At 34.4% G+C, this 11561-nt stretch overlaps 1 pseudogene; it reads right to left on the minus strand.

Annotated features, from left to right (window-relative positions):
• Window positions 1-6765: 6765 nt before the first annotated feature.
• LOC149212659 (auxin-responsive protein SAUR20 pseudogene) lies at window positions 6766-7269 on the minus strand (annotated as a pseudogene).
• Between the last annotated feature and the right edge of the window lie 4292 nt (window positions 7270-11561).

Genomic DNA, 11561 nt, shown 5'->3' on the forward strand with positions numbered 1-11561 from the left:
GTTTATCATCAACGGGTTTCTCTTTTCTTTTCCTTTACACTTGTAAAGACGTGTACTATATGCAATATTTTTTTCGGTTAATTGAAAGCTCCACTGTTACTTGACCAAAAAAGAGAAAATCACCAACATTTAAAAAAATTGTCTACATTTAATTCATTGGAGAATTTAAAGTGTAAAAAATAACCTCTAAACAAAAAGGTTTGATGCTCATGAAAACTTTTCAAAATCAAGATGAAAATCACTAACAAAAAAATGATATACATATAAAAATTTTAAGTGTAAAAAATAAGTCTTCGAGAAAAAAGTGTTGATGTTGCATCGATACTTTTCAAATTCAGCATGAAAATCACTAACATTTCAAAAAATTGTTCATATTTTACACATCAAAAAATTTAAAGTGTCAAAAATATGCTCCAAAACAAAAGGTGTATTATGGTGTCAGCATTTTTCAAAATCGAATGATTTTTTGTTACCTCAAAAAAATGGGTACTAGGTCATTTTCCTGTTTGATCGGTAACTATGTTCTATATGTCTCTAGAAATCTCTGAAACTAATCATATTGATTTATTTGAAACTAATTTTAGGAATATTAAAAAACCTTAATTTCTATATGGCATATACCCAAAATTACAATGAAGCAATGCCTAAAATTTTGATGAAAAGTATTCAGAGATCTCACCTTCATCTCATCAAAATTGCATAGTACAAAATGTCCTAAGAAATTATAGCAAAAGTTCCAAGATGAGTACTTTGAAGAAAATTTTAGGACCAATTGCAAATGTTCGCTTCCATAGAATATATATTTGAAAGTATAGTGAACTAATATTTGAAAATTTTACTCGAAGCTCTCCTCAATATCCCCTCAATATGCTCAAAATTTCGCTATTTGAATCAATCCACCAAAATATCTATAATAAAAATTTCAATATGGTTTGTTCACTCGACAAATTAATTTTTTGCTCTCACACACTTTCCTCCCAATGTTTTCTTCTTTTATACGTTATCATAACCATTCATGAAAAACTACGCTATCCTAACAAAATTTCAACATCTGTCCCCTAAGGATGTCTTAGCATAGCATTCTAACTACATATTCTTCTAATTTAGAATATTACAATTTAAAGAATCTAATAATGAGAATCAACTCCCTTGGTAAAATTGGGAAGACCCTTCATGGGGTTTGTTTCAATAAGGGTGATCTTTGAGAGAAGATCCTCCAACCTCAAGTATGTTCTTATTATTTAGGTGTCTGATCTCCTTTGGTTGAGAGATATTCTCTAATAAACTAGATTCCTATATTTATATGAGGTTTATAATTTTCCTTAACTAATTGATTATATGATCAAAGTAGATTCTCTGATTAATTAAGAGGGTACTTATATGATTTATGTATTTATATCTATACCAATTTTCAGATTAAATAAATAATTGAAAAAGTGTTTATTTATTTCAATTTAAATTGAAGTCGCAGTGCTTATTGTCCATTGAAAAGTTGCAGGTACATTCAGATAACATTCACTCAACAGAGAACATGGTCCTGAGATGCTTGCTCCACTATTTATGGAAGGAAATAATATATATTAGAATCGTGGAGAAAACAATTCATTATGGTGAAGAACAGGTATGAACCAATAGAAATTTTTTGATGTGGAACATTTGTTCATGCCATACTTGACAATTCACCCAAAGGGATAAAATATAATTATGTTTGTTCCTTTCGGATAGTAGCCATTGTTGATAAATGTTTTTAAGAGTGAAAAAACATTAAATCTTTAAAGGTTAGATAAACAGTACTTGGTGGCTTAAGCAAAGATACATAGATATTCATATCATCTCATGCGTAAATTATAATATTGATCTAACTAAATGATAACTATATTGAGCACTCCAAATGACAGAAAAAACAAGCATTTACCAAACATGCCGGCCATATGAGTAAAGCTCCTGCGATTAATTTGATGATGAATCACGTATCATATATTCTTGGCTCTAAGGCTCCTGTGATTAATTTGATGACGACTCACGTATCATATATTCTTGGCTCAGTTGAATGGATATGTTTTCCATGTGACATGAAATACTGATTTACGCATTTTCACCTTTGCAGTTAGCGTTTGTGGCCAATTTTATGATAATTTATTTTCAATGTTTTTGGAGTTTAATTCAATGGATTAGTTGGAAGAGCACTGCCTATTATGAATATGAGATTGAATATCTTATACAGTTATTGGGAATGGCAAAATTCATGGATCTTTGAACTGCCCAGAGGAAACAAATTACTTACGTTACATCTGCAATTAAAATTAATTGAAAAGAAATTCACAATAACGATTTTGGATTATTTATTACAAACAAAGTGGACTTAAAAACGTATGTCAGTGCGTTATGTTTCGTAGCACAGCATAACCACGAACCTATACATATTTACAAGAATATACGACCATATCCAAAGATATTTTCTCAGTTCAAATTTGGATAATTTCTAAGTTCAACAATAAGAGAATTAAAGCTTATTTTCCCTTTTTCTTATTATTTATAAAAATTATTAAAAAAGAAATTCTGTTTTGCAATTCAATGTTGATTAAATACATGTGATCCAAATCTTTTTAAATAGTAATTAATATATAAGTTTTAAATCATGTTAAGAAAATTATATTAGAATGTGATTAAAATGTATGATAAATGCATATTAATATGATTTTATTAGTCACATTTATTAATATGATTGTGTTAAATGTGGTGAAGGTGTGCAAAGAAGATTATTAGATCATGTTAGATTATGATTGACTATAGCTACTTATTTATTAATGTGATTGTGTTAGATGGTGGTGAAGGTGTGCAAAGAGAATTATTAGATCATGCTAGATTATGATTGACTATAGCTACTTATGTTCAAGTTATGGTTAAGGATTATTGTAGTTAACATATAGATTATTATGGATGGTCATGGTTTTTCGCAACTAACTATAGTTGATTATAACATTTTGAGATTGACTATGATTGTCTATGTTGGCTACAAAATGAACATTCTTTGACCAATTTCACAAATGGTTAAAAATAATTTTCTATAATAGCTTATAGTTGTCCTTGTTGGCAATAGATGACTATGGTTGCCCATGTTCAACCATGACAACCTTGGTTAAGCATGTTTGACAATTCTAATTATGGTTGATCATGATTTGCCAAGTTCAGCATGGCTGAGAATGGATTGACCATGGTTTTCTAGGGTTGACTATGGCTCATCAAAGATGGCCATGGTCATTGTTTACCATCTTTGACTATAACTAGCCATGTATGACTATGAAGAACTAAAGTTGACTATTGTCAACTATGGTTGATGATGCTAACCATAGTTATCTACGAGCTAGATAATTAACTAACCAAAAGAAATCATAGTGAAACATGGTAACAATAGCTGACTATGGTCGATCACATTATCCAAGCTTAATAAATGATGAATATGGTGACTATGGTTGATGGAAGATGACCATGCTTGCTCATGCTTGATTGAGGTTGAAAATATTGACCACGGTTGACTATATGATGACTATGGTTGATAATAGATTACCACACTTATTCATGGTCAACTAAGGTTGATGATGGTTTATAGTGATTTCCCACGTTTGATTGGTTGAATAAGATTGACGTGAATAACTATGACTAACTATAATCAACGTTAGTCAACCATGACCAAGCATAGTTTGATATTTTTTTGTTAACTTTTTTTGTCACATTATTTCTTTCTTTAATTCAATGGATTAGTTGGAAGAGCACTGCCTATTATGAATAGGAGATTGAATATCTTATACAGTTATTGGGAATGGAAACATTCATGGATATTTGAACTGCCTAGAGGAAACAAATTACTTACGTTACAACTGCAATTAAAATTAATGGAAAAGAAATTCACAACAATGATTTGGATTATTTATTACAAACAAAGTGGACTTAAAAACGTATGTCAGTACGTTATGTAGCACAGCATAACCACGAACCTATACATATTTACACGAATATACGACCATATCCAAAGATATTTTCTCAGTTCAAATTTGGATAATTTCTAAGTTCAACAAAAGAGGATTAAAGCTTATTTTCCCTTTTTCTTATTATTTATCAAAATTATTAAAAAGAAATTCTGTTTTGAAATTCAATGTTGATTAAATACATGTGATCCAAATCCTTTTAAATAATAATTAATATATAAGTTTTATATCAGGTTAAAAATAATTATATTAGAATATGTGATTAAAATGTATGATGAATGCATATTAATATGATTTTATCAGCCATATTTATTAATGTGATTGTGTTAGATGTGGTGAAGGTGTGCAAAAAAGATTATTAGATCATGCTAGATTAAGATTGACTATAGCTACTTATTTATTAATGTGATTATGTTAGATGGTGGTGAAGGTGTGCAAAGAGAATTATTAGATCATGCTATATTATGATTGACTATAGCTACTTATGTTCAAGTTATGGTTAAGGATTATTGTAATTAACATATAGATTATTATGGATGGCCACGGTTTTCTGCAACTAACTATAGTTGATTATAACATTTTGAGATTGACTATGGTTGTCTATGTTGACTATGAAATGAACATTCTTTGACCAATTTCACAAATGGTTAAAAATAATTTTCTATAATAGCTTATGGTTGTCCTTGTTGGCAATAGATGACTATGGTTGTCCATGTTCAACCATGACAACCTTGGTTAAGCATGTTTGACGATTCTAATCATGGTTGATCATGGTTTGCCATGTTGAGCATGGTTGAGAATGGATTGACCATGGTTTTCTAGGGTTGACTATTGTTGATCAAAGATGACCATGGTCATTGTTTACCATCTTTGACTATAACTGGCCATGTATGACTATGAAGAACTAAAGTTGACTATGGTCAACTATTGTTGATGATGCTAACCATAGTTATCTACGAGCTAGATAATTGACTAACCATAAGAAATCATAGTAAAACATGATAACCATAGCTAACTATGGTCGATCACATTATCCAAGCTTTATAAATGACGAATATGGTGACTATGGTTGATGGAAGATGACCATGCTTGCTGATGCTTGATTGAGGTTGAAAATATTGACCATGGTTGACTATATGATGACTATGGCTGATAATAGATTACCATGATTATTCATGGTCAACTAAGGTTGATGATGGTTTATAATGATTTCCCATGTTTGATTGGTTGAATAAGATTGACATGAATGACTATGGCTAACCATAATCAACCTTAGTCAACCATGATCAAGCATGATTTGATATTTATTTGTTAACATTTTTTGTCACATCGTTCCTAGTGCAAGCCCTGACCCCAAGAGCTTTCGGGAATTGACCCTGTGACCTCCCATTTGGCGAGGCCCCGTCTTGACCGATTGGGCTAACCCTTGGGGCTAGTCCATCTTAATACTTACCTAAGGGAATAATAAATTAATTTGTAAGTATCTTTAATATTAATTAATAATCATAATTTTGATGAAAGATACTTCGAAAGTGGTCAAGCGTTCTTGACACTCGCTTCTCATTGCATTTTAATTAAAAGGGATGCTTCGAAAAACAGAACACAAGCTTGCGCCAATTTGGTCAATGGACTTCCTGCTTTACATAATATCAAACTGGAATGTGATGGATGTGCATTAGGGAAGATGCATAGAGATGAATTTCATGTGCATGTCAACAGAAGGGATCCGTGCCAATTTGGTCGTTGATTTCTCTGGCGCGCTTATCAGCCTCAAACCCGCGCTAATGGGCGCGACTGTTCTTTAAAAACTCGTGCTAATTGATGCACCTTCCAAAAAAAAAAATCGTTCCAACCATTCCTTTAGCTCAGAGATGATCAGTGATCTGACGCCTTTTCGCTCCAGGTGTTACTGCAGTTCCACCTGATCACACAGATACCTTTACATGTACTCCTACCACTACAGATGTGCAACTAATGATACATCCCCAAAAAAAAAGGCTACCTCTACCCTAAGCTCTGATACCAAGATAAAAATAATCAAACTTTGAATCAACAAAAGGAGTTGCAGCTCACAGGTTTGTACATCACCTGGAGACTGCACTCAAACAAGGAGGAGACTCTCTCTCTCATTCACTCTACATTACATGAATGAATATTACATATTAAATACATGACTGGAAAATAGATAGCTGAAAACAACTTCCTAAATTTTAAGAACAACTCCTAAACTAAGAAGCTAAGTTACAACCACATAACCATTTCTCCATTATTTCTAACTTAGACAAACAGCTGAAACCCCGACATGTCTTTGCTCAAAGTTCCTGTAAGGTATCATTGGAGGGCCTGCAACAAGTGAAGGCTTTTCCAGCTGAGGGCCTTTTTATAAATTATCTATAGAGTGGAATGCCTATATCAACAGTTGTAGAAAATGATTTAGCTATAGCCAAACAACTGAACACCCGGGGTGCATTTGCTCAAGTTTTCTGCAAGCTATCATTGCAGCGCCTGCAACAACAGCAGGTTTTTCCAGCTGATTGGCCGTCCTTCCTCGCCCACATAATTCCTTAAAGAGGAGAATATATATATCAGCAGCGGTATAAGAATACGTATATCAGCAGTGGTATAAGAATCAATTACTTATGGCTCAACAGTGTCCATTGCCGAGCTCTCAATGTTCTACACCCGGGAGTTGTATTAGACAATGGATTTCTTTGCGAAGGGACGAAGAAGACGTCTCGATTCCTTGCCGAACGGTATTCCATTCGCCTCATGAGCAATTCTATTCGTTGTAGAAATTGCTCTTAACCGCCTCCAAGTCGAGATGGCTCACGGCGGCGAGGCCGTTTCGGCTGAAGAGTTGTAAAATGTGCTCGAACAGGAACACGTCGCAGGGAATCGCAAGTCCGCCGCGGTCTGCGTAGCCGAATTCCTCCTCGGCCTGCTTTAGCAGTGCCCTAAACACCGGATGGTTCAAGTAGGCCACCGGGATTACAAATCGCATATTGCAATGCTGTCCAACGTACACCGCCAGGTGTCCCAACGGCACGTCTGGCGGGATGGCCGACAACGACCGACGATGCCTGTTGCTCGACTCGTTCAACCCGACGACATCGACCAGTGTGTCACCGGACACATAAGTCATCCGGCACGACCGCCAGAAAAGAAGCTTCCCGCCCAGAGCCTGAGCCGCCTTGCGGACGCTGGCCAGCTTCTTCCATTTTCTCGCGAACTGCTTCAGCGTCACAACATGGCACATATCGATGTATTTTCTTTGCACGCTCATAGCGAAAAACTATTATGAAACAAAGTCGAACTCACAAGAACTGAATTAATATCTCTAGGTTACTTTCGGGACGCACAGGAACCAAAAGGGAAACTCCTCAACGCGGGCTATGTTGTCGAAAAGGAATTTGTAGTGACGGCTATTTATAATGGAGAGAAGGCCGGAGACTGGATAATGATCAACTCTCATTACTTACCGACTTTTCCTGAAAGCTCTTCACGAATTACATAGTCCAGAATTTTGGCATGTGAAATTCATGTAAAGGGAGTTGAATGGTAATGAAAACGCAAATGGTTTTGACTTTTACCCTAGGGTTTGTTCGATAAGGACCATGGCTCACACGTGAACAGTTTTAGAGTTTTAATCCTTTTTCTGTTGTGCCGTAAAGGGAAGGGTATAAGTTAAGGGTGGACGTTGCGGAGAGATGCCACGAGACACCATGTGCAATTCTCCTTTATGTGTTCTCTTTATACGTGGGAGCTTCGCATCCGATATGGCTTAATATGTTCTCTTTATACGTGGGAGCTTCGCATCCCATATGGCTTTATAGATGACGAAACATGGGGCTTACGTAGTTTTGGTGACATGCGAACTTATGGAAGATATCGAATACTAGCATATGGTGATAATCGAACATGGACCATAAATAAGTTAGGTTCACAAGAAAATTTACTTAAATATCTTGGGAAATCTATGACCTAGAAACGTTCATAATGTTATGATTCTAGAATGAGCCAATAATGTTATGATTCTGGAATACATATAATGTTGTGATTGTAGAATGAGCCAATCTATGATCTAGAAATGTTCCTAATGTTATGATTTTAAAATACACAATAAATGAGCGTCGGATATTTAATAAATATTTGGTATTGAAATGGTGTCATATTCTATTTATTTTTTAATTTAGTTGGAATTATATTGTTATGGAAATTGTATGTTTTTTTTTTTTTTTTTTAAATTTAGTTGGAATTATATTGAAAAATTTAGTTATATATTAGTGGGAGGGGGAGGGGAGGGGAGGGGATGTTTTTTCATTCAATTGTTTTTAGGGTTTTCGGAAAATTTTAAAATAATTTAAATTATTAATTTTATGAAAAATAAATAAAATATATAAAAATAAGGTTCACTAAAAAAGAAATTTCATAAAAATTATAAAATATATTTCATATCTAACACTCAAAAAACAAAAATACATCATAATTTTCTTTTCATTTTATTTAAAAATAGAAATTATATTGAATATGATTATTTATATATATCTATATATATAAATTGGCAACTGGGCAAAATTCCACTTTAGATAGCTTATTTGATGGAGATGATGGTTGCATTAAATTCCTGTTTTCTATAGAACCAAAATTGATATGAAGATCATCTAATTTGGACAAGAAGAAGTGTGTTTTTGACTTTATGCCCACACATGTGTAAATTGTTCAGGTCGACCACATCATCATGTAGGCTCATGAAGCCTAGTGGACATGTCACTTCACCCTTGATGACTTGCATAAATACAGGTGACCTCTCACCTCATTTGGCATCATCATCACTCACACATTGTTCTCTCTCCTTCTCTCATTGGTTCGTACAACTATTGGGGATTCTCTTTCTCTCACACGTGTGGCAAAGGAGAACGAATTTCAAACACATTACAGGGCCAAAATTTCAGAACTGTTGCAAGGTTTGACCAACATTGATTGGACACTTTGACTCATACTTTGAATGTGATTTTTGTGCGAAAATTTCGTTTTTGGCAAGCCATACTGTTTGGCACAGGAACTAAGAATTTGTGAGCACTATGACCGCAGCGCTGACTACAGGGTTGACCGCAGATTTGACCGTAGAGTTGACGAAGTTTGTTTGTAATTTTCAGGACTATTTTTGGTTGATTTTGACCACGTTATCATACCGAGTTTGACTGGGTATGACTGAGCTCCAAAGAGGAAGATTTTTTGATGGGTTGACCATCTTTCACTTTTTGGTTAGGGCTAAATTTTACTCCAGTTAGCTGCAGATTGGATAGGGTTGTTTTGACTATGATTTGGCAAGTCAACTTAGTTTTTTTTATTCTCTCTCTATTGAACATTTGATATAATAATAAGAATTGATCAATGGGTTTTCCCCACATTGGGGCTTTTCTCTCACATTAGCGAAACATGTTGTCCTCTTATCTTGACTTGTCTTCTGCATTTTGTTTCATGTTCTGTCTACTTTTACAATCAATGTGATTAATGGTTAATGTGATTTCTATTGGAAAACTAAATTGGAAATTGTCATTGGGATGCTAAAGGAAATTGAAGTAAGTGTGCTAAGCATAGAACATACCATTGTTAACTAAAATTAGCATGGTATCAAATCCCAAGTGAAGACAAAGCCCAAACAAGAGAAGGAAAAGAAATAGAAAAGAGAGATATGTTGGACAAGGTCAAGCCTAAATGGCTTCTACATCTCACTTCAATACTCAGGATAAGCTCAATGAAAAATCTAACTATCATGCACGCAAGATGACTTTGGACTTGACTTTGGAAGATCATGATGAAATGGACTATGTGAAGGGAAGGGAAAAGTGGTGGAGCCTCCTTCAAATGCACTTGTTGTTGTGAATATAAAGTATAAGAAAGGAGAGGTTAAAGATAAGAAAATTATCATAGACTCCATTCAAAAGCATTTGGTTGCCTATATTTATAATTTGGGAACATCTAAGGAAAAGAATGATAAGTTGGTTGGGATGTTCAAAGTAAACAATGAAAATAAAATCCTCTTTCTTAAAAACAGTTTGAAGGATATTGAAATGAATAAAGGGGAGTCCATCCAATCCTATTTCATGAGAATAACTCAAATCAAGAATGACTTGATATCTATTGGAGAAGTTATTTCTGACAGAGAGCTCACTCTTATTGCTCTTGGATGCCTTCCAAGACCATGGGATGTATTTTTCACCACCATTCCCAACAATGACAGGATATGTGGCTTCAATGAGTTATTGGCTAGAAGCACTCAAGAGGAGACTAGGATGATGGAGAGAGATAATCCCTCTAATAGAAATGAACCTACTACTTTCTCTGCTCATGCAAAGAACAAAAATAATGTTGGTCCAAGGAGACAGGGTCAGGAGTTCAAGAATTCATTCAAAGAAGGAAGGAAAGGAAGGTGCTACAATTTTAGCGGGTTTGGCCACTATGCTAGAGAGTGTCCTCGCAAGAAGGATACTACAAAGGATGGTGACAACAATAAAAACAATTACAAATGTAATGGAAATCAAAGAAACAATAGGTTCAAAAATAAAGGAAATAGGAATGATCGAGTTGCTCGATATGGAAATGGTCAACCTCCCAAAAGGACTAGAAATTCCAGGTATGAGGAAAGTAATGTTGTAGAGAAACAAAATGAATTTTATATTATATTTTCTCTATCTACTACCTCTCGTTTGGATATGTTGGATCATTGCTTGATTGATAGTGGAGCCTCAAGGTACTTCAGTGGGTACAAGGAGACCCTCTAAAATTTGGTTGAAAAGAAGACTAATTTGAGGATCAAACTTGGAGATAATTCAACATATCCCGTGAAAGGGATAGGTAGTATCACTCTTCACTTAAATCAAGCTCAAACCATTCATCTACAAGAAGTATTGTATGTACCCGATTTGAAGAAGAACTTGGTGTCTATTTCTGCAATGGAAGATAAAGGCTTGAAAGTAGCATTCCTTGATGGAAAGGTATGTATTTTGAAAAGAAACCCTAAATATGCATTTAAAATTGGATTTAGGGTTGAATTTATCTATCAAGTTGGAGGAAGTCCTTTGGGAGCCTTGACTTTCGATATTTCTCTTCAATCTAAATTATGGCATCAGCGATTTTCCCACCTTCATTACAAAGTCTTACCTAGGGTAAGGAAGATGGCCACATGTATGCCTGAGTTTAACATGAATCATGAAGGAGTTTTCCAGGGTTGTATAATAGAGAAACTTACAAGGGGACCATTCCCTTGAAGTGAAAGCCAAACTACTAATATTCTTCAATTGGTCCATTCTTACCTATCTGGTATGTTTCCCATAACATCATTTGGAGGATACTTATACTATGAAACTTTTGTGGATGACTTCACCCACAAAACATGAATCTATTTCTTGAAAAAGAAGGATGAAATCTTCAAATGGTTACATTCTTTCAAATCCTTGGTGGAAAATCAAACATGGAAGATGATCAAAGTATTGAGGACTAACATCAAAATCGAATATGAACCAAATGAATTGAATTAATTTTGCAGAGAGGCTAGAATTAAGAGGGAGAAAA

The sequence above is a fragment of the Pinus tabuliformis genome, chromosome 1_1, assembly GCF_031772625.1.
Source record: "Pinus tabuliformis cultivar Carrire ecotype Pingquan chromosome 1_1, CPIR1, whole genome shotgun sequence".
In the NCBI taxonomy this organism is placed as follows: domain Eukaryota; kingdom Viridiplantae; phylum Streptophyta; class Pinopsida; order Pinales; family Pinaceae; genus Pinus; species Pinus tabuliformis.